The sequence below is a fragment of the Hipposideros armiger genome, unplaced genomic scaffold (assembly GCF_001890085.2).
Source record: "Hipposideros armiger isolate ML-2016 unplaced genomic scaffold, ASM189008v1 scaffold_833, whole genome shotgun sequence".
Classification (NCBI taxonomy): Eukaryota; Metazoa; Chordata; class Mammalia; order Chiroptera; family Hipposideridae; genus Hipposideros; species Hipposideros armiger.
The window spans coordinates 291,310-314,594 of record NW_017732183.1 but is presented as its reverse complement, the minus strand read 5'-3'; the positions used below and the strand labels follow the sequence as shown (position 1 = coordinate 314,594).

General features: G+C 49.9%; 1 protein-coding gene across 1 annotated transcript in view; it reads right to left on the bottom strand.

Annotated features, from left to right (window-relative positions):
* Window positions 1-14,270, bottom strand: part of STEAP3 (STEAP3 metalloreductase) — a 43,437-nt gene extending 29,167 nt beyond the window's left edge. The window contains exon 1 of the mRNA XM_019629258.1: window positions 14,193-14,270. The gene's annotated coding sequence lies outside the window, so the exon portion shown is untranslated. The remainder of the gene's footprint in view (window positions 1-14,192) is intronic.
* Window positions 14,271-23,285: the final 9,015 nt, after the last annotated feature.

Genomic DNA, 23,285 nt, shown 5'->3' with positions numbered 1-23,285 from the left:
TCATTGGCAAATATCTTCTCCCATTCAGTAGGCTGCCTTTTTGTTTTATTGATGATTTCCTTTGCTGTGAAAAAACTTTTAAGTTTGATGTAATCTCTTGGGTTCTGTTTTTATAGAACTGTTTATAAGTTTATATCCTCCTTCATTGTCAGGACATTCAGCACAGCTATCTGCCTGCTTGCCTCTTAAAGCTCCCCTCCCCCAGGTCCTGCTTATTTGCTGTGGACAAGAAATAAAGACAGCCCACCACTGAGAAAGTAAAATGACAACCCACAGAATGGGAGAAAAAGTGGCAAATCATGTATCTGATAAGGGACTTGTTTCTAAATGTATAAAGAGCTCTTACAACTCAATATTAAAAAAGACAACCTATATAAAAATGGGCAAAGGACTTGAATAGACATTTCTTGAAAGAAGACAGAAATTGTCAAAAAAACACATGAGAAGATGTTCAACATTATTCGTCTCCAGGGAAATGCAAATCAAAACCATGAGATACCACTTCACACCCACTAGGATACTATAATAAAAAAGAGAGATAATATTATAGCAAGAGTTGGTGAGGATGTAGAGAAGTCGGAACCCTCATCCACTGCTGGTAGAAATGTAAAACGGTACAGCCACTAAGGAAAGGAGTCTGGCAGTGCCTCAAAGGGTTAAACATAGAGTTTCTATGTGACCCAGCAATTCCACTCCTAGGTGTGTACCCAAGAGAAATGAAAACATATGTCCACACAAAAATGTGTACATCAATATTGCTAGTGGCATTATTCATAATACTCTAAAATGGAAACAACCCAATGTCCATCAGTTCATGAATGGATAAACAAAAGGTGGTATATCCATACGATGGAATAATATCCAGCAATAAAAAGAAATGAATTACTGATACACGTTACGACAGGGATGAACCTTGAAAACGTTATGCTAAGTGGAAAAAAGTCAGTCTCAAAAGGCCACATATTGTATGATTTCATTTATATAAAATGTCCAGAATGGGAAATCCATAGAGACAGAAAGTAGGTTAGTGCTTTCCAAGGAACAGGGGATGCGGGAGGAGTTGTTCAGGGAAAGCAGGGAGTGACTGCTCCTTGGTACAGGGTTTCTTTTTGGAGTGATGAAAGTGTTCTAAAATTGATTGTGGTGATGGTTGTACAACTTTGTGAATACACTAAAAACCACAGGATTATATACTTTAAATAGGTCAATTATATGTGAATTATAACTCAATAAAGTTATGAAAAAAAGGAAATTGAACTACTGTAGTCTGTTATTAACATGTGTAAACTAAGAGTAAACATGCTTTGAGTGAGAGCTTAAGGACTCTTCATGAGCTTAATGCATGGATTTTCTGACATTGATGGTGGTTCTGTAACCTACCTTCCAAAGTTATTTCCTAGTTGTTTTCCACATATTTGAGGCTTCGAAGCCCCATGACCTCCATTTAAGTGAGGCTTATGTAATTGCCACTATTAACTGGTGCCACAGGCTAAACAGTCTTCTGGGCGTCTGAGTGGCCCTTGAAGCTTTTGCTCACACAGCTACTTCTGTGCGCTTCAACCCTCGTAAGCCTACAACGATTCCAGGGCCACATGGGAAGGCTTGCAGGGAAGCTTGCCGAGGTCTGAGGCCCACACTACCAGCTCCAGGGATGGGTCAGCAAACAAGGCAGATGTGTTCTGGCGAGAGGCTGCTGGGAAGCATCATCTGCTGTTTAGCCAAAAGGCTGAGGGTTTACATGAGGACATTTAGCTGGAAACCAGCACACAGCTGCAAAGCTGCTAGGTGGGGCCGTAGGTCTGATTCAGTCCCCCTTCCCCACCAAACTCATCTCCTCCTTAATTAGTCAGAGAATCAACCCCTGAGAGCCATCATTGGTCACGGGGAGCTTGCCCAGCCAGGCCAGGATGGCTCCCTGCAATGCAGCCACAGAATGTGGGCTTGGGGAAACATCTGGATGTTCTGGATTTACTTAGTATCAGTTGCCTAGTAAACTGCGTGGTGGGCCAGCAAGCACACAGGCTCGGAGGCAGCCCCACCACTTCTCACCAAGTCATGTTACCTTTCTGGGCCTCAGTTTCCCCATCTGTACAATGGAATGATGTTACTTTAATGAGGTGTAGTGAGGATTACATGAGATAAGCCAAATGCCATGGTCCGAGCCTATTAATTTCACTCCTTTTTCATTTTGTTCCTCTATGCCTAAAATTTTAAAAAACCTTTTGTCTGTGTAGAGCAGAAATAGGAGCACCTAAACCAACACATGGTGTTCTGTGCTGAATGAAAAAACTTACTCTTAAAATTTTCTACAAATGTGCTGAGATAATGACCTGGAGGTATGCACCTATTTCTCACCAAGACAATTCGAAAAAATGACTTGCTGCTGTCTGGGACTCAGGGAGTAGGAAGAGGGGGATGGAGGAACAGGTAGGGGGACATAGTAGGGAGAGGCAAGTAGTCAGGGATAGGGCACCAGCATGGTTTGCGATTCGGTCTCAGGCTCCCTGAGCCCTCCAGGGACTGCTAGTCCCAGCATCCAGCCCTTGCCAATGACAGTCCTTATGCTATTGGGGCCCCCAGGCCACACTTCCTCGCCAAGATTCTCAGCTCCTGGATCAAACCCACACCAGCTACTGCTCTACCTCCACACCCCTCGAGAGCAGACAGCCCCTTTTCCACTGACAATATTTCTCTTTCTGGTCTGTCTCCTCTCTGGACTCCAAACTTCGCCAAGGCAGGAGCTGAGTTGAACTCACTTTTGCAACCTCAGCACTTAGCCCAGCGCCTGGCAACCATTAGGTCAAAGTTGAGCTGCACTGGAGTCATCTGGAGGGCTTGTTTTAATGTGTTGCTGGGCTCCACCCCCAGAATCTCTAATGCTGCTGGTCTCAGGACCACACTTTGAAAACCACTGCAGTAAATAGATGCTCAATAAAGGCCTGTGCCAGAAGTGAATGCATTAACGAATCATTTGCATGTGAGAAATACTCCAGATGAGACTGTTTTCCTGGGTTCTTACACTCAGGTTTCTCCCAGTGTACCTCCTCCTAAAGCCCACCCTGACCTTCAGGACCCCTGGCATCAGTGCTTTCCCTACTCCTCTAGGTCTTGAGGGTCAGAGCTGGGTCCTTCTGGTGAGAAGGCAGTCAGGGCCACAGCGGCCTTCTTCACTGAGCCAATAAGGCAGTGCTCCCACAGCCCCTCCCTTCCAGTGCAGGGATCACCATGCCTATTGCAGACTGAGGGAGAAAAGTGGTACTGGGGGACCACACAGACCTTGGGGACTCAGGAGCACCCAACACCCCAACTAGGGAGAGCTTCACTGAGGATCAAGTTTCCTGGATAACCAAGAATTCAGATGGCCTGACTCCACATCCAGGACTCTCTTTCATGACCACAATTTGACAGCTGGGCCTGGAAGAACTGGTCATTGGAACAAGGCATTATTACCCACTGACATCACATAGGCAGAGCGGTGGTCAGTGCTGGTTGGGAGCGGGAAGGAAAGAGGAAGGCCCAGTGGTCATCACCAAGGCCGGGGGCCTGAAGCAGGGAAGATGCTGAAGGCCATGGTCCCCATGCTGCACATATCCCCAGGGGCAACATTTACATCGTAATCCATGTGAATACACCCTCTGGACTTGTGCAGTGCACAGCCTGTGCAGTTTTATGCAATAGTTGATCCTGACAACCGCCATCCTAAAAATTTCCTCATTCATTATTCCCTGCATACCTACTATGGACCTAACATGGAACAAGGCACCAGGGCTCTGCAGGTGGCCAGAAGATGGCCTGTCCTCTTGGGGCTCTTAGAGGAAAGGCTGGCCACACACTGCAGTAAGGAGAAAAGTGCTTGAATGAGGGCATGCCTAGGGCTGTGGGAGCCTGGGAAGAGTGGCTGACATCTGCCCAGTGGGGTCAGGGAGCTGGCATGCGAGAGCAGCCCTTTCCCTCTGGGATGGTTAATCCAGCCAGGCTGGAGGCTATCAGGCGGCAGCAGCTGAATGTGCAGCCTCAGTGTCTGGGGCTGGGTGGCTTCTTGCTTTCCAGGGACACGTGGAGCTGTAAACCCTGGGGCCAGATGGGTCTTGTGGGCTGTAGCTGCCTCCCACCCTCTCCTCTGGTCATAGTGTAGGTTTGCAGGATCAGGGGTAAAGGCCCTGCTCCTGAGCAGGGGGGGGTGGCCTGGGGGCAGGGAAAAGGGCAGAGGCAGCCAAGACACACACAGGCAGTTCCAGGGCTTCTGCCAAGGAGCTCTGCCTGCCTCACGTGGTCAGATTGCTGGGCTTGAGGCGGCATGCTGCTTCTGCTTTGCCCAGCTGATGAGCCAGCTTTTCCAGGAAGCCTCTGAGGGGGAAAGGAGGGCCCTCCCCTGACACTCAGTGGCCTCCTTGGGTCACTGGATGTCAGCCTGTACTCTCACTGCTGTGCAACTACTTCCCAATCACGACCAGCTCTGCCACAGGCCAGCTCCATGCAGAACTCGGACTTTTGTTGATTCCCCGAGAGCTCAAAAGGCTGATGCAGGCGGCCCCAGGAGCACCTTCGGCTTCCTCCTGGGCTCTTGCACTCTGGGATTCAGTCCGCACTCTGTCCGTTACCACTGACTGCACACACTGGTTCACTTGTCTATGGCCCTACCAGACTAGGGACCGCTTCTTACTCATTTCCATGTCTCTAGCACTTAGCCTGGGCCTGGCACCAACTAGGTACTCAATTTACAGGTGTGGCCTGAAAGACTTCACTGTTAGACTCTGCCTGAGGGCAGGGTGTGCCTGCGAGTCCTGCTTGGCCTTTCTCCCCAAGGCCTAGCTTGGGCCCTCCTGTACCCAGTGGTGATTAAATACCACTGGTTTCTAATCCCTATTGCAGCCTGGCCATACTGTTAGACCTGGCCAGGCATCTCTTTACTTGATAAACGCAATAATACAGAAGACTAAAGCACGGATATATTTAAACACTGCAAATAAATAGAAAACACATAAAGAGGCGTATGCAGCTCTGGCCAGAGTGGAAAATCAAACACTATATCTGAGACACATCAGGGTAGAGCCTGGTTGTGGGCACCCACGGAAGGACGCTGCGTCAATGGCTCCAGGGCCCACAGGCTTCTGAGCCAAGGTGTAGTAGCCATTTGGAGGGGTCAGCCCACTCTCTACTAGGCAGGGGTGTCCACGGGCAGCGGCGGCCCAGCTGCGGCCACTGGTAGATGGCCTCCTTAGCCTCTCCCTGCCTGGTCTGAGGGCTTGTCTGTGGCCACCCTACCCAGGCTTCGTGCTTTTCCAAAGGTCATAGACTTAATCTTTTTGACTGGCAAGTCCCTTCCCTCCAACTGATGAAATTCAAGGTCCAGCAGAAGGGCCACCTTCTCTGTGAAGCCCTCATCCTGCCTTGTCTTCAAAGCAGGGTTAATCCCCCACCTCCGGTCCCATTGGCTCTCTGCAGCACAGGTAACAGGATGGAACTGGCGTACAATGGTAGATGCTTTCCCTTAGAGGTCCATGAGGTGGATGGCGGGGGGGTGGGGGGGTCCCTAGCCCCCAAAATCTCCATCACCCCTCCCCTATGTGCTAATGTTAATATTAAAACTACCGTATTTGCCGGCGTATAAGACGATTTTTTGGCCCTGAAAAATATGCCTCCAAGTGGGGGGTCGTCTTATACGCCAGGTACACTTCAGATAGACTGCCCATAGTGCTTGCCCCGTGCCATAGTGGCCTCCCGATGCCCGCCCACTTCATTCCACATACCGTTCAGGCATCAGCAGCGCTGCTGGGTGTATGCTCGGCTGTTATGCGATTTTGCTGTTATGCGATTTTACCACACTCGCAAAATCGCACACAGCCGACCATATAACAAACTCTGTATTTTGAGTGGAAATGTTAGGGGGTCGTCTTATACGCCGAGTCGTCTTATACACCGGCAAATACGGTAATAACTTTTCATATGAATAACTCCCATTTCCCAGTCAGGTAAAATGAATTACAGTTTCTGTAAAATCTTTCCCATTTTACGGATCTGAAATAAACAGTGTCAGTAAAAATCAGGCCATTTACTATGCAAATAGAAGCCAGGTGGCTTTCAGGCAAGTGCCCTAGTTCCCCCTTCCATGTAGAAATCCTTGGCCTCCCCAGGGCTGTGAAGGTCCGCCTTCCCCTACAGAGAGGCAGCTGGCAAGTCACAACCCAGCACCCAGCAAGGGTATGGCACATGACACATCTGCAATTATGAATCACACGAAGAGCAGTTACTGTGAGGCAAGGCCAGACTCACACCAGAGATCCTGACTGTGGACTTGTATACACGGGGTTTGACTTGTAGAAAGCTATCATTACTTCCATTTTGCAGATGGGAAAACTGAGGCCCAGTTGGGACTTCTTTAAGGCCCCAAGTTGGCTCTTGCCCTAATCCCATCCAGTCCCTACATTTAAGCTGCCTCCAGAGTGGTGAGGGCAGGCACCTCATTGTCGTGGGCATGAGTAATCACAGCTAGTCACCTGGTCCACGTTGGGGGTCTCTGGTGGTCTGCTCCCTTTTTCTCGGCTTTCCCTCTGTCTTACTGGTTGCACGAACCCATGCTTTCCAGCCTCTCATTCTCAGGATGTTTCTGCAAATCCAGGGCCACTCTCTATCCTAGATTCCAAACCACAGCAGCACAGGCCCCAGTACACCCCTCCCTCTCAAGCTGAGGGGTCCAGGAGGCAAGAAGAAGCCTTCACCTGAGTCCTCCTCCCCACCCCAGTCCCCACAACTGATTTGAGGGGAGACAGGATAGAGAATGCTGGGCTCAAATCAGGGTTTAAAAGCTGGGTTATAGCCACACACATCTTAATTGGTGCATTTCTATTTTATCTGTGGGTATGTTCCTTTTCTGATGGACTCTCACAAACATTTTACTGATACATTTCTTGTAATGCTGCCTGGAATCGTTATTTAGACATCATAAAAAAATCATTATATTTTTAAAAGGAAGACTGAGAAGTTCCTACAAAAGAGACTGCAAAAAGCTCAAGCACACACACAAATACACACATACAAACCGATCCCCACAATACACATACGTGCAAGTTTGGTCTTACAGAAAAGAGAAGTTTATTACCAATCTGTTTTGCAAAATAGAAGTGAGTGAATAATTTAGAGGGTTTTTTACAAACATCTAGGTTTTCTAATCATTCTAGAAAAATCCGGTTCGATTACTTACAGCAGCAGTTCTGTGATAAACCAACCCAGAAATGGTTACCAATAAATAAAATGTACAATTCCCAATGGGCCTGCCTTCTACAGAAATGAATCATACACATTCACATCTGTTTTAACACACCACACCCTACAACGCCGTGGCTCTCACTAATGGAAGGCACGGTGTGTGATAAATCCTTGAACCCTTTACTTTGAAAAGGCTCCTGACTTCATGTGTAGATGATAAAATATTTCCCATTTTATTTTGGCAAGAACTTAATTATATTGTGCTCTTTGCCACCAATCCCAAAACAGCAGCACCTGAAATGAGGCTGTGCAGCTCTGGTCCTTGGGATCCCCGAAACAACGGGGAACACGTGAGCAGGCCAGGGGTCGGCGGGGCTGGTGAGAGAGGTTCGCACGCTCCCATGCCATCTAGGATCTGTGCCCTAACCAGACTTACCAACAACAGGCTGGCACAACATCTGGCCGACGCAAGGGTCTGAAGCACTAGGGCTTGACATCGCCACTGTGATCCTGGGTCTCCCTCAGACCTGTGGGCAGCTTGACTTTGGTTTTGAAGGCAGGACTCCGGCTAACCCTCATAAAGCAAGGGATCTGCCGGGGCCTTGGACAGCCAGGAGGCCGACTTCTCAGCCTGCACTCCAGCCCCTGGCTCAGGGAGTGGTGACTGATGACCGGTTACAGAGCATACTGTGAGAGAGCAGTTCTGGCTCGATACTTCCTGTTTGGGGAAGAAACCTCACTGGTGATAATTAGTGGCTCAGACTCAAGTCTCTCTGCTACAGGAACTAAGGCAGGACAGCCAGCAGAACCCAGGATGCATAAAAATGAATAAATGTCATCCATGGCAGAGCAGACTGCCTCAGCATTGGGAGAGAGAGGGAGAGGGAGAGGGAGAGGGAGAGGAAGAGGGAGAGAGAGAGAGGTTTATGCTTCAGGATACAAAGCCAAACATAATGGCTGCAGAAAGTGGCAATTTATCAATTGCTATGGGAGTAATTTATTGCAATCACCGTGGCTGTCACTGGCTTAATGATAACTCTCTGCATTTTGTGCCAACAAAGGCTTTCTGGTTGTCTTTACTTGCTAGTCAGTGCCCACAGTGGGGACAAAGACAGACAGAAGGGCCCACAGACAGAAGACAGCACTGTCACAGAGCAAAGCATGGACGGGTGTGTGCCTGCCTGCCTGCTGCTGAGGGCTTTCCCAGTTGACTGGAGGCCACACTGACCGCACAAAGGGACGCCAGAGGTTTGGAGGCTTCTGTATCATTGAGGTAAATCATGCCAAGTCTAGTCTCAGAACAAGTATATTTGATTGTTTCCCACTTGTTTGAAAGCTGGTCATCTTGGAAAATGCTAGCTCTGAGTAACCCTGGGCATTTGTTAACCAGAATATATGCCACAGGCTCCAGGCAGCTTTACTCTGTTATTATGTCAACAGAACAGGGCCCACATGGTTCTCTGACTCCAAGCTGTGGCCCCTCTCTTGTCTTTTCTGCCACAGAGAAACCTCCTTTGGGCAGGGAGATTCTTCTGCCTCCGTGGAGCCCAGCAGTGTCCAGCACGTACAGACGGCCTCTTTCCCCCTTAGCTCGCCTCCTTCCAGTCCTTGCTGCTCCCCACTTCTGCCAACTCTGAGACCTCCACCTGCAGTCTTGACATCCTCCTGGCTATCCAAATCCCGCTTTCCTGAAGAGCCAGCCCAAGCCCTTGGGCACTTAGGCCCCTCCCAGCCCCCGTAGCCCCACAACCGTCTCTCCTCGCTCTAAATTCAGAGCAGCAGCTGTGTTTGCTAGTGGATCTAGTTAGACAGACCTGGGTGTGAATTCAGGTTCCGCCATGTACCAGCAGTGTGAACTTGGGCAGGATACTTTCTGTTGTGATGATTAAGTCAAACAGTGCAAGTGAAAACCCCCAAACCCACACCTTAGAACTGCTCTTGTTTACAGATTTCCTGTGTTCTGCTCTGGACCTGGACTCTTCTCCCTGCTGCCTCGTGGTGTCTGGTATCATCATTCAGCTTCCCAATTAGACTCTAAGCTCCTGGAGGGCCGGGACCTGTGTGGCCTCCACCCATGTAGACACACAGCCCCACACAGTGTCTGCTCAGTAGATGCCTGTTGGGCCAATAGGGCTCAGGCAGTAAACACCAGATCACTCATTCTTCCTAGCAATGCTTCTGGGTGGTCTGATCCCCTTGTAGAAGTGCGCTGTCAGGAAACCACACTTTCTTATGAAAGCAAACCTTCCAGGCGTGAGTGGACAGGAACTCCAAGAGCACACCCATGGTCCCTGGAGGTATCCAGGTCAGCTATGACTCCCTCTCCCCTGGGGTTCTCAATGAGCCCTTAGCTACACCCTGAAGTCCCCCCAATCTTAGAAACCCCCTCACCACACACAGCCATGCCAGATCAGAATGTTCAACAAGAGTTGTAGCAAAGGTTACAGGCTGACAAAAAGCGGCCATGCCAGGGCCGGCCAAGTGGCTCAGTTGGTTAAGAACTTGCTCAAGAGTGCGAGCACTGAACAACAGGGTTACCGGTTTGATTCCCACCCGAGCTGAGCTGCCACTGAGCTGCCAACAGGTGGCAGGATGGCTCAGCTAAAATTAAAAAAAAAAGCGGCCATGCCAGATCTCACAAGAGCAGAGCACTGTCAGGTCTCCAACTTCCAGGAAGGCCAGGAGGGAGGGGCTTTCCTGATGGAAGCATCCGAACCCCCATTACAACCTTTGGCTGCCTGGGCTCAGCACTGCGCTGTTTCCTTCCCTTCCAGTTCAGAGTGCCACTATATTTCTGGCCATCCTGGAGTTTCTCCACAGACCAGCCACAAAGGGCCTGGTCTTACCTCCTGCAGCTGCTCAGCCCCACACCTAGGTGGTGGCTGATTTGCCAGACTGACCCCCCCCCCCGCACTCCACTGTGTCAAATGCATTACTAACCTGCGTACAGGCCTGGCTGGCCATCCAGAACGCATCAGCACTGGCCTTCAGACTCCAGAAGGCTGCTCTGGTGACTCTGCAGGCCCTGCATTTGGCAGACTATCCCTGGAGGGCCCACCTCAGAGCCACCTGAAGCTCCTTTGACATTCTCCAGCTATGTGCCCTGAGTGATTCACCTCCAGAGGAACCCTCACTCTGACTACAGGGCATGCTGTCACTCTCCCAAGCCAATAGTAAAAGCACAAGCCTACCCTCCCCACAGCCCGACAGCCACACCACAAGCATCAGCTGCTATAGTAACAGGAAGGGTCATTCCATCACAGACACCAGTACACCAGCTTTGGGAAACCGACTGTCTACACGTAAACTGAACCGGCCTACCCCACCATGGAAAGCTTAGTAGGCCCATTCTCCAGCCCCCAAATTCCTTTGCATTTACCTGTGACTGACTGTATAATCTTGGGGCTATTATCTTTCTTTTACAGTTTCATTTCCTAATCTGATAGCTCCAGAAAGCTTAAAAATGTACTGTTTGCTTAGATCCCACATGGCTCTCATGAAGCAGAAGAGGGAGACAAGAATAAGTAATTGCCTGATTGCAGGACAATTAGTGCTCACCTGTTACACATTCTCCCAAGGTGATAATGGTGATTTATGAGGACAGCCTGATTGGGAAGAGTTGAGCATTAGGTAATTCTCCAGTGACAGTATTCCACACCCAAGGAGGAACGCATGCTGCCCTGGGTTGAAGTGACAATTCACTTCACGGTCCCACATAAATCAGCAGTCACCAATCCAGCCCTGACAGCAGGCCGTGGTCAGTACCTCCAGCTCAGCAGGAAGCCATCTCTGGTTTTGTACCCTGGCTCATGTTAGCCATGGGACCTGGGCCTCAGTGATACCGAGTTCCCTCACTTGTATTCAGAAATAAGTGGAGGACATGGGCTTTTTGCAGGGTTATAAATGACAAACACCACTCCTCCTGCCAGAAGTGGGACTCAGCTGGTCTTGAGTACCTGGCACTAAGTGGGTGCTCAGTAAATGTTTCTTGAATACATAAATGACGAGACAGAATTTGGACTAACATATGTAGTCAGTAGTTAGGAGACTCAAGCTTGGGGTTGAAAGAATAGAGTCTCGTGTGTTCTTGGGAAAGTTACATGGTTGGGAGAACAACCTTATCTACCTCTTAAGAGTCGGAAGGTTCAAATGTGCTCACACATATAACATGCTTGGCCCAGGACTTGGCATGTGGGAAGCTGAGTGTTCAGTGATGATGACGACTGTCACTTCAGGTGTGATCGAAGTGGTGCCCATGGTATGCCGAGGATGTGCAGGGCTAACATGCAGGGGCCTGGGATCAGTAGCAGGTCAGGCTGGACAGGCAGGTGGGCCCAGGTGCACCCAGGTGCAGGGGGCAGAGAGGAGGAAGTGAGATTTCTGTAGTCAAACATTTGAAAACCACTTAGAATAGCCTATCCCTAGCCCTCTCCAAGTTCTGTAATCTCTAGTCTCCTGGAATAGGACGGGGTTGGTGAGGGTAGGATAAGAGTGAAAAAAAAAAAGGCACTCACTCCTCCAAACCCCAGGAGGAAGGAAAAGAGATAGCCTGGCTGTAGATTTTCCTAACTGCTTAAACTGGCAAGCTTCCTTTTTTAAATCAAGAGGCTGCTCCTGGTCCAGATGCTAGAAAGCAATTTCATGGAGTGCTTAACTTTCGCAGCTCAGACTGCCCAGCTCAGGAAGACCTGGCCACGATGCTTGGTGGGGAGGGAAAAAAGGGGTGGCGCCTGGATAGCACTGCACAGCCTGCCCTGCCACCAGGTTACCTAAACATCACCCCAGCCTGCTGAGGTCTGATGAAGCAGGAGGCACAGACTTCTCTTAGTGTGGGAGTCACAGGCTAGGACACTGAGCAGGGAGTCCTGAGGCTGGGCCTGAGGCCAGCTCTGCAACAGAAAAGGGGACCATGGAGGCCACTCTCTGGGCTTTAGTACCTTCTCTAGTGAACTGAGGGGTTCATACTAGGAAAGCAGTGAGCCTGGGAAGTCCCCAGCTGATGAACACTCAAACCCTGGGGGTAGGGATCTGATATTTATTGCACTCCTAAAAATTGAGCCCTTCACACAATTGATCCTCCAGTCAGACATCATAGTCCCTGTTTTATAGGGATATCAGGTGCAAAGCCCTTAGCAAGATTTTACAGATGAAGAAACAGGTTCAGAGAGCTGAGGAGTCGGCCAAGATCACAAGGCAAAGAGCTGTGGGGATGCAGACTCGGGTCCATCTAAATCCAAAGCCAGGCACTCTTCCCTACAGTCAGTCAGTTCAGCAGCCTCCCTCCTCCACTGTTTACGTGTGCAGCTTCCGCTTCAGTCATTTGCTTTCACTTTTTAATTACCTGAAGCCCTGCCCAATACTCGAGTAAGTCCAAAGAGGGAAGAGCCATGGGGCAAGGACAAGAAGCACGAAGGGAAAAGGATTCACCAGCTCGACATCCCAGCGTGACCAGGCCAGGTCCTGGGGAGTTCAGCAGGCTTGGGACTGGCTGTCAAACCCCCTTGTTCCCTGATGGCTCCCAGTATCACCCCATGCCAGCTCTCGGCCTTCCTCCCAGGTTGCCTGGCTGAGGCCACCTGTACACCATTCAAGGCCTCCTTCAGGAAATCTTCTCTACCCCAGTGACGTCCCCTGCCCCACTAAGTCCACTCATCTATCAGATACTGATTAGGCACCTGCTCCGTGACAGCCCCTCTGCAGGCCACTGTGGATAGAGATGGACATAGAGATGAGTAAGACAGGTCCCAGGCCTCCAGGTACTCCTAGCTGGATGCCAGGCGATGGGCGGTGTCACTCTGTGGGTGAGACCTTGGGCATCTCTATTTTTAAATGAAGCAGCACATCCAAGTGAGGCCCTTTGGTCTTGTAGATATTCTGGTCCCCAGCACTTGAATTCTTTGGGCTGCCACCATCCTTTGAGAACTTGACCTCTTTCCCACTAGTAGGCTCCTCTGGGTTCCCAAGTCAGATAAAACTACAGATCTTCTGCGACTTGCTACCTGTATACCTTTGCAAAATGCCCGTGTTATCTGAGGCTCAGTTTCTCCATCTTTAGATAATAACGGTGTCTTTCTGTCCTGAGGATTAATTGGAATACTGTGTGCAAAGCAAGTTGCCTGGCACAGATAAATAAATGTGTCCGCTTTATATCATCACTGCACTCTGATCGACAGAAGATCGACAGAAATACTTCCCTTGGGTTATTTCTAGAACCCCATTTCTCAAGCCTGTCTCAGAGGCGGCCCTGTACACCTGGGAGGCCTCTTGGTGCCCTCTGCCAGTGCTCAAGCGGGAAATGCCTTCATTTTCCTCGCGGATTCCGCTTCCTAGCTCCCCAACTACCTATTAGCTTAGCGTACCCTTCCCTTTACTCAGGGCGACCAAAGTTCCAACCACACCTCTTTGGGCAGCCTGCCCCAAATTTCGGGTAAATACGCAGAAGTAAGTTTGCCAGGAAAGAGCTCCGCGGGGCAGAGGCCCGCACAGCCTCTTCCCTACCAAGGTCGGGCGACCCCGCCCCCGCCGGGCCGGAGCTGCGAAGGGGCTGGGGCTGGGAGGCTCGGCGAGGATGACCCAGCCCACTGCTCCCCGCCCTCCCAGGGACGGGCGGGCCGGAGTTGCCGGCACTGGGGACCTGTAAGCTAGGCGGGTCTGCGGGAGGGACGTTCAGGATGTATCCCGGGTTCGATGCCAGCTCCCTGCGAGTCCAGCTCGCCCCAGTCCCGCCCCCGGCGCAGGGCGCACCCGGCCCTGCCCAGCCCAACGGCGCACGCGGCGAGCGTCCCTAGAGAAAGAAGGAAGACGCGCGGAGTCGGGACCGAGGACCTGGACGCTCTGCCGCCGGGCGCACGTGGCTGGGCACCAGCAGCCGTGGTCGCCTGCAGACGTGTGGCGGCGCCTGGCTGCCGCGCGGCAATGGCACAAGAGGGCAACGGGGCAAGACGCAGCCCACTGACCCGCAGAGATCCAGGAGAGGGATCACTCACCTCTCCGGCCCGCCTCTCGGAACACCGGCGGCGGCTGAAGGTTCCGCGTCGGAGGCAGCGGCCGGCTCCGAGGCTCCACCTCCTGCCCCCGCGCCCCGCCCGCCTGCCCACGGGACCCGCCCTGCGGGGGAGGTGGCTGCCCGCCAGGCTGCTGCCGCTTATCCGGCTCCGCCACCTCCCCTCAGGAGACAATCGCAAAGCCGCAGGGTCCTCTATCCCCGCCAAAGACAGCATCAGTAACCCACGACCCTCCACCCCTGGCCCACGATTCGGAGCCAGTCCCGCAGCTTTCTGACCTGCACCCCTCGTCTCCACCCACCGTTAAAGAGTGCGGAACTCCGGGGCCGACTCTTAGGACACGGAAGGCATGGAGGCCAGGGTGACTTCTGAGACCTGCTTCCTTAATATGAGGCACATCAAGTCCATGTCCATTTTATAACCGGTGACGTTAAGTGGCAGGCACCGATGGTAAGAGGCCAAGGCGCCAGATTGGATCTGGTTTCCTTCTTTGGTGCAATGGAAGCAGGCAGCAGCGGCCCCTCAACAAGCCTGCATCCGGGCCTTTGTGGTCCTGTCACATTTCTGTCCCTTGAGGACCCTTAGGGCAGACCTTTGACCTTTCCCAATAGTCTTCAGGCTTCAAGGCTCTTGGGCCTTCAGGTGCTGCTGGGGATGCTGGAACTTGCTTCTCTGTCTAGGCTTCCTAGACTCCAAACCACCACCCTGCCTCTGAGAGATGGCCTCCAACTGCTGGCTGCCCTCACTTTCCCCTTGCTGATGGCATCACGGCATCACAGGCATCACAGCTGAAGGCAGTGAGGGGAGAATATCTTTTGGGTAGCCTCCTAGAGGTGTGTGGGTTCATTTGAAGCCCTGTCTTACCCAAGAACTCACATCACCTGCTACTAACTGACAGTTATTCCCCTCCATTTGCAGGTCAGGACATGGGGGCTCTGATGGTTAAGTTAGGCACCAATGTCACTCCAGTTTTGGTTGGCTGACTGGGGATTACTTGACCTGTGGGACTTTTTCTGGAATATTCCTGGGGGGCATATTCTACCAACCCCTGATAAACAGCTTCAAATTACTCCAGAAAGCCACACTGCATTGGAGAGATAAACCCTGACAGGGGTTATCTTAACCCTGAGGCCAGAGACAAGCGGCTATGCCTTAGTAATGGCCCCACAATTGGACCCCAAAGAGCATGGTGGGGGGTGAAGGGTAGAGTTCTGACAGCCTGGTAGTGGGAATGCTGCTGTGAGGGGCCTCTCCTCCACGCCCCCACCAAGACCCACCCATGAGTATCTTGTGCTTTTTCACCGCCGTGAGTTTAAATATCTGTCCAAAATATCCTTTCCCTAGCTCTCTGTTTTGCCTGGCCCCATGGCCCAGATCCTCTCCTGCTTTCTTTAGAGACCCTCCTTCCCCAGGGCAATACCCTCTCTGAGCTCCTGTGGCAGTTCTAAGTCTTCTATCCATTCAACACTCAGGGAACTCCACCAAGCCGCACAATGTTCCGAGATCTGGAGACACTGTTGTCCATTGCCTGGCCCCTGCCCTTGGACAATGAGTTTCCTTTGCAGTGAGTTGTAAGCTTTAGGAAGACAGGAACCAGTTCCTCATCCCCTTTGGTGCACCTAACATAGTACCCTGCATGTAGTAGGTGCTCCCCAAATAGGTGCTCTGGCTGATGGGGATCTCTGAGCATCCTCCTGCAACTACAATGGGCAGCGCAAGGAGATTCAGCTTGGGAAATGGAGATGCTAACAGGTCTTGCAACATTCTTGGGAGGATCCTTGGAGCTATCCAGCATTCTTTCAAAGAGACCAGGTGGATATTATTGTGGGGTTCCCCATGAGCTGGAGAGATCTGAGGGTTGGACTGGCAGAGGTCTGTGGTCGAAAAAGGGGTTCTACAGAAGGTAACCTCATAGGGTGATCTGATCATAAATTCCTAACTGGGCAGGTCATGGTGAGTAGCCACACCCCAGGCATATAACTTTAGTAAAAGGTTTATCTTTGCCTTAAGCAGACCTGTCCTTTGTTCTTGTGCATGTAAGTTAACACGCCTTTGAAATAAACTACCCTCAAGAGAGCACAGAATCTTGTTAACTATCCTGTAACCCAATCCCTGTCTTCCTCTCTCCTACCTCCGGGTAATCTTCCTTACATCCCCTCCTTAATTCCAAATGCATAAAAGAAACTGCAAACTGTCCTTCTCCAAAGTGTTTGAGCTCTTGCTCCCCAGCATATATTGTCAGTTTGGGCTCAAATAAACTCTTATAGAAATTCTCTACGTGTTTGGACGTTCCTTACATTGACAGGTCTACAGAGAAATGTCCTAAGAGGAGCATGAATTTCTGCAGGGGAACATGGAGGGGCCTGAAAAGTATGGGAAGTAGGTAGGTGGACAACGTGCTGAACCCCAAGCACCTTGATGGACAGAGCACCACCATGCTATTGGCCTTTGGTACTTTGCTCATCTGTCTCCCTCTGGACTGGGAGTGCCTTGAGTGGAAGCTTGTTTCAACTGGCATGGGGTCTGGTGTGGGTGAGAGCTCAATAAATGTTTCCTCAATACCTTTGGGTCTAAACTCCCAGAAGCAGATGAGCCCTCTGACTCAGGAGGGAGAGCAGTGTTGGTTGAACACCTCCTTTGTGCTAGACTCATGTCTGTGGCCAGGCCAAGAACAGAGCAGTCAGAGCCATGTTTTCATGACATTAGGCAGATTGTGTTATTCCTCCATTCAAAACCCTCCCTTGGTCTACCTGGTCTCTCAAAGTCAAAGAAAGTCCTTGCAATGGCTGACAAGGCCCAGTGTGATCTGCCTGCTCTCCCACCTCATCTCTCATTAGGGCTCTGCTCTCTGCTCACTCACTGCTGCCATGTTGGCCTCTCCCTTTTCCTCATTCCCTCTGCTGGACCTTAGGCATTCCCAGAGCCCTCCCCGCCGCTCTCCTTTAGGTCCTTGCTGAAATACCGTCATCTCCATGAAACCCACCCTGATTGTCTCCATCTCTCATCCATGTATCCTCTCCTACTTTTTTTTTGCATATCTTTTATGTCCTAACACACTATAAAACACACTTTCTCTTGGGGATGATAAAAAGGGGTTTTATGGAAAGTAACCTCACAGGGGATCTGCTCATAAATTCCTAACTGGGCAGGTCATGGTGGGTAGTCACACCCCAGGCCTATAACTTCTTTAGTAAAAGGCTTGTGTTTGCCTCATGTAAGTCCTGTCCATTGTTTCTGTGCATCTAGGTTAATAAATCTTTGCAATAAGCTGTAACCACCCTCAAGAGAGCACATGACCTTGTTAACTATCCTGTGACTCTATCCCCACAGTTGCTTTCTCCCACTGTAATCTTCCTTACATTCCCACTTTAATTCCAAATTCATAAAAGAAGTTGCAAACTGTTATTCTTGGGAGCATTTGAGGTTTTGCTCCTGGGAATATGTCATCAGTTTGGCTCAAATCAACTCACAGAATTATCTATAAGTTTGGAGGTTTCTTATGTCGACACTCCATTTGCTGTTTATTAACTATCTTCACAGAAATGTGAGTTCCTGCAGGGCAGGGAGTTTTAGCTGTCTCACTCACTCCTTTATTTCCAGTGCCTGGCACATAGTAGGTACTCAGTAAGTAGTTAATGGGTGAATGCACTCTCATTCTCACCCCTCTTCACCTCCTTCATCATTTCTGGGGCGCTTCCCCCATGGCTCCCATCAACCTCTGGTCTCCTCTCTCACCTGCCCCAGAGCGAGCAGGCTGGTACAGTGGAGGTGCTCAGTGTACACACTGATGGATGTGTGCACCTGGACTTGCTAAATATTCTCTTTATGGAGCCCATGGCTATCAGCCTCCTGAGATGCCCTTTTTCCTGAAGACAAGGTTAGCCCTTTGGTTAACAGAACAGAAGCATCCTGGACGAGAGTCTAGAGTCATCTTCTACTTGGGTTAGAGAGGAGAGGGCCATTGTTCACTCTCAGCTTCTCAGTTTGATGCAACATTTATAGGCTGGGACAGAGCACATCCATTTGACATACAAATATTCTAATTGACTATTAAAACGAGATGGCCAGGAGGAGCCACGTGCCCCGATGTACTCTGACAGCCCTGGCTGGGAGCCAGCCCGCCGGGATCTAGTCCTGCCCAGGCTGGGCTAGCAGTCCCAGGGACAGTGCTCCTCACCTGTCCTGCCTCTCCACTCACCCAGGTGAGACTCCTCCAGACTTGGGCACAGGTAGCTGCTCCCCTATGTGAGTGAGTGAGTGGGGCTGCAATTTGTTGATATAAGAACATACAAACCTAGAGAGAATTTATATGAATTTATTTGAGCCAAGCTGATAACAATTGCCAGGAAGCAAAACCTCAACAGATTTAGAAAATGCTCTAGAGAATGGCAACTTATTTTATACATTAGAATAAAAGGAGGAGATGTAAGAAGGGTTACATGAAATCCATTGGCGGTAGATGAAGAGGAGCAGGAGAAAGCAAGCAGAGAAATCTCTGGGATTGGATAAAAAATAAAACAGAGAGACACATAACTTCTCTTACATTGGTGGGTACAAGATAGTTAATAATTAACCTTTACAACACTTAGAGATGGTACTCAAGGAACAAGATAACATGAGGGGTCCTGTGGTCTCCTGCTCTGGTGTGGTGGGTGTGCCCTGAGAGGTCTGAAAAAGGAGATGAGTAACATTCCAAGGGTATGTTATCTTAGATGCAAAAAGACAATAGACAGGCTCATTCTGGTAAAGATTGACCTTTGTCCTACAGACCCAGCACATGACTACCCACTGTGACTTGCTTTTAGTTAGGAATTTTTATGATCAGACCATCCTAACTGGTTACTTCCAGTCTACCACGAAGTCATCCCCTGACCCCATCAGGTTTAGTGTGTGACCCCTTTTTTCATCCACAAATTCAAGGTGTGGGTTTCTGAGGGCAATTCACGTAAATGGAGGGATTGTGTCTGCCACTGTGATGACCCAATGGGTAAAGCCATGTCAGAACCACCCAGAGCTGAGGCATCTCGGATGAAGAAAATGGTCTGTGAGGGAGGGGCACTGAATGGGGAGGTAAGCTGGCAAAAGTGTGCTCAGGACCTGGGATTTAAGCTCAGAGACTCTGTTTTCACATGACACCCTATTTCCAGACAAGGCACTGAGATCCTTCACACCTGTCCTGAGTCTCCTTTCACCCCAGAGCATGGTACTCTACTTTGGCATAAGGCTGCCCTTTTTCTGGTCCTCTGTTGAAACATGAACTCTCTTGAGAGGAAAGGTTCTCTGAGCTCAGTGAAATGAGAAGCTGTGTATCCTGGAAGTAAGATCTAAATAGACCAAGAAAAATGCTTCCTGGAATAACAATTTGCAGCTTGTTTTATACATTTGGAATTAAGGAGGGGACACATGAAGATTACCTGAAGGTGGGAGAGAGCAAGGTGGAAACTGATAGTTAGCAAGATAGTTAACAAGATTATGTGCTCTCTTGACCTGGCAACTTGCTTGAGGGGTCTGACAAGAGGCATTTCAAAGGTGTGTTAGCCTAGACACACAAAACAATGGACAGGGCTTGCTTGAGGCAAGAATAACCTTTTACTAAGGAAGTTATAAGCCTTAAACGAGACTATCCCCCATGACATGCTCCATTAGGAATTTATGATCAGACTGTCTTGTGAGATTACTTTCTGTAGAACTCCTCTTTTACACTGTACTTAATAAGTCTTTGTATAGGATCAAGTGTCTTGGCTTGTGACTAGGCTATCAGTGACCAACCGGGATGTAGGAAGCTGGCCCAGCATCTCCAGGGAGCATTTAGTGAGCCCAGGAGCAGGTCCTTTTTGTCTGTCTATGGTGGCATTCCGTTGCCTTTTGGTTGGGGGAGGTTGCAAAAGCACACAACTAGAAAAGTCTGGGTTTTAGCCCCTTGCTCTAAATGTGGTACACATGATGGCCTGGGAGGATTTAAAAATATATATATTTGTAAGAGTTTATTTAAGCTGGCCTGGGAGGTTTTTTAAATTGCTCAGGCCCGCCCCAGAGCTCCTGAATCAGAACCACATTTTAACAAGACCTGCCAGAGACTGTGTGCACATTAAAGTTTGAGAAATGCTGGTGTACAGTACAAATGAGGAAACACACAACTCCCTGAACACCTGGGCCAAGGCAGACGACCTCCACTGGGCTACACTCAACCTCACCGGGTTGCACTTTAATATTATACACACCCTTTGCTTTCTCAGTTGTCTTTGTGAGCCAAATGGCCTGATTTAATCTGCTTCTGAATTTTTATAAATATGGAATATATAACTCTGTCCTTCACAACACTTTATGCCTATTATACAAAGCTCCAATAAAAAACATGACTAATACACTTGCTTATTCCTTTCCAATAACTGATCTTATTTCCCTTTTCACCATGGCTACTAGGATACTCAGACCCATATTCATGAGTTATATTACCCTTATCAAATATATTTAAGTTCTACTTTATTTTCCCATATCCATGATTTTCTGTGTCTAGATTACTATTATTCTTCTTGTTAAGCTTTTCATTATAAGCTGTCTTAAGTTGCTTTTGAAAAAAATCAATTGTGTGAGCAAAATAAATAGGAAACATCCTAGGAGCAAATCTTCTCTTTCCCCTTGGTGGCCATTACCCTTTCATGGCAAGAGCCAGGTCATGGCACATCCTCTGCTGGATTTTTTGTTTTTCAAGAAGAGGATGGAGGGATTGGGAGAAGGCTTGTCCTTCAATTACCTGGAGTTACTGAGAAAAGAAAACTCAACCAGCCAGGGGCCACTTGGGGAGAAATCGTGACAGGATTCTCACACTGTGTCCCTCCTGGCTTCCTCCCCGCACATCAGGGCCCACCTTACCTGATTGGGGGTCCTTCGTGTTAGAGGACTCTCTACAACCTGGGGCAGGGCTCTGTTCACCAGGGCCTTCAGCTGTCATCTCTCCAGGTGATGCTCCTTCAGCCCCTGGGACCGAAGACTGGATGGCCGGTGCTCAGTCAGCGCAGTGTGGGATGTGGAGAGAGTCCGTTGAGGCTGCCCCAGAGCAGGAGTGTCACAGCCTGGCTCAACAGAGGTGGGGTCAATGGCCTCAAAGTTAGATGCAAACACACTGTGATTAGCATACATCCCTCCAGGCCTGGGGACGTGTTCCAATTTGCTCAATTCTGTTTCCTGGATCTTGGTTCAAAGCCGGTTCCCAAGGGGAGGGGAAGGGGAGCAGAGTTTGCCACTCTAAAATATGATGGCTTCCACCATTTTGGTGAGTTACTCCGTGTTCCTGGGTCTCTCCCATGTATACAGGAGGCATACATGTTACTAAACTTTAATTTGCTTTTCTCCTGCTAACCTGTCTCATGTTAATTTGATCTTAGTCCAGCCAGAAGAACCTTGAAGGGTAAATTTCCTTCCCTGACAGGTGAGGGAAGGGAAGTGACACTTGTTGAAGTCCCACCTTGAGGCAAGCACTATGCCATGTTTACATCATCCCCATTAAGCCCACCTAGACCCTGTCAGGTGAATGGGATCAAGCCAATTTTTCAGATGAGGAAAGTGCTTGCTTCCCATCATGGAATGAGGAAATGGCAGAGCTGGGATTTCAGTCAGGTCCTCCTGACTCCCAGATCTTTCCACTACCTGTGCCTTACTAGGTGGAGGGCTCCTGTGGGCAGAGGCTGACATATCTTCAGTGACACTCTTCCCCCTGCCCCTTGTCCCATTAGTGCTAAGGACTGGAGCTGGGTCTGGGCCAGGGCAGAGCAGGAGCAGTCTGCGTGTGTGACCAGATGAACCTGGGGGCCTTTTTTCCCAAATGCTTCTCACAATGCACCCCTTCCCTGCCTAGGTGAGATCCCACCAGCTGTCCACAGCATCTCACGGGTTTATCTACCTGATATTTTTATAGCCTGGAAGAGGGTCTGTGGAATGTCAGGTAGGTCTTCAAGAGTCTGGTTCTATCTTCTGGCATGCTGCCTGATTTCAATGACACACGCTTAAGTGGACCATCATCCTCAGAGCCATCTTCAGGCGTGTGCTGGTCGCTGGCAGCATGTGAGAAGCCAGGGCCCTGCATGAAAAGATAAGGGAGAACAAGGTCAGGAGGCCTGCTATATAAGCCAAGGCCCACAGGGGTACAGTCAGCCAGGCGTGAGGCCTCCAGGGAGGAGGGGAGGCCGGGCCTTGGTCTCTGGAGGACACTGTCAGAAAAGACACACATACTGACCTGGGTTCAAAGGTGGTGTCCCCACTGAACTTTGGTTTCCTCAGCTGCAAGATGAGAGTATATACCTTTTCAGGCGAGTGTGAGAATTAAGTGAGACGTTACCAGGAAAGTGCTGGTAAGCACTTAGTAAGCGCCCGTTAAAGGGCAGTCAGCTAATCTGAGAGGAAAGGAAATGGTGTTCAGGGAGAGGAAGGGAGAACACTGAAAAAGCCAGTTTCTCAGAAATACACCTCCGTACAGGCCCCTCTCCTAACCCTTGGAAGAGCTTTCTTCCTCATCCTGTGTCCTGGCTTAAACTTTCTGAGAGACCCCAGGAACAAGGTCTCCTCTGGCCTCCCCTTGACCCCATGGCCAAGACCCCCTGATGGGCAATGATGCCAGTCGCCCCTCTTCCCTTCTCCTTCCCTGACCCAGTGGTCAGCCTGCTCTGTGGGAACCATGGCATGGGAATCAGGATACCTGGCCATGCCCTAGCGCAGGCTGACCATAGAATCTCTTCTGGCTGGGCCTCTGCTCCTGCCAGCTCAAGGTGTCTGACACCTTAGTGTTTCAAACTTTCCCCATTGCTTTGAGATCACTGGGAACAGGCCCTCCCCTGTGCAAAGTTTGGGAAGCCCTGAAGGGTACAGCAGGGGGGGCTGGGGAAGGAGGGGGCAGATGAAGAGAGGCCTGGTTTGCCTTTGGGTGAGAAGCGAGGCTTTATCTGCTGGTAGCCAGGGCCCAGAAAGATTTTAACAGGCAGGAGTGTGTGTGATAGTAATAGTTAACGTTTTTTGAGGGCTTGCTACATACCAGGCATTGTTCTAAGCATTTTAACTATATTAATTCATTTAATCCTCATA